This window comes from Rhagoletis pomonella, unplaced genomic scaffold (assembly GCF_013731165.1).
Source record: "Rhagoletis pomonella isolate Grant_MI unplaced genomic scaffold, Rhpom_1.0 Rhpom_scaffold_00003, whole genome shotgun sequence".
Lineage (NCBI taxonomy): Eukaryota > Metazoa > Arthropoda > Insecta > Diptera > Tephritidae > Rhagoletis > Rhagoletis pomonella.
The window spans coordinates 20,080,122-20,080,649 of NW_023458557.1; positions in this window are offsets into that span (position 1 = coordinate 20,080,122).

Sequence of the window (528 nt, forward strand, 5' to 3'; positions counted from 1 at the left end):
TCAATAGCGAAGTCATAACTTTGCAGTCTCTCAATCCACCGAGCTAGCTGTCCTTCTGGATTCTTAAACTGTAGTAGCCACTTCAGCGCTGCATGGTCCGTTCGAACTCGGAAACGTTGCCCATAGAGGTACTTGTGGAAATGTTTGACGCAGTCCACCAACGCTAGTAGTTCTCTCCGAGTTACGCAGTAGTTCCTCTCTGGTTTTCCAATCGACCGGCTATAGTAGGCAACTACCTTCTCCTGCCCATCAATTAACTGCGACAGTACGCCTCCTATGGCATAACCACTAGCATCCGTATCCAAAATAAACGTTGCACCTGGAACGGGATACGCTAGCATAGGTGCAGTACATAGTCGTTCCTTTAGAGTCTGGAAAGCCTCCTCCTGCTCCTTGTTCCACTCGAAGGCTCTATTTTTCCTAGTGAGCTCGTGGAGGCTTTTAGCAACGCTGGCGAAATTCGGAACAAATCGGCGGTAGTAGGTGCATAGCCCAAGAAAACTTCGTAGTTCGTGCAGGTTCCTAGGC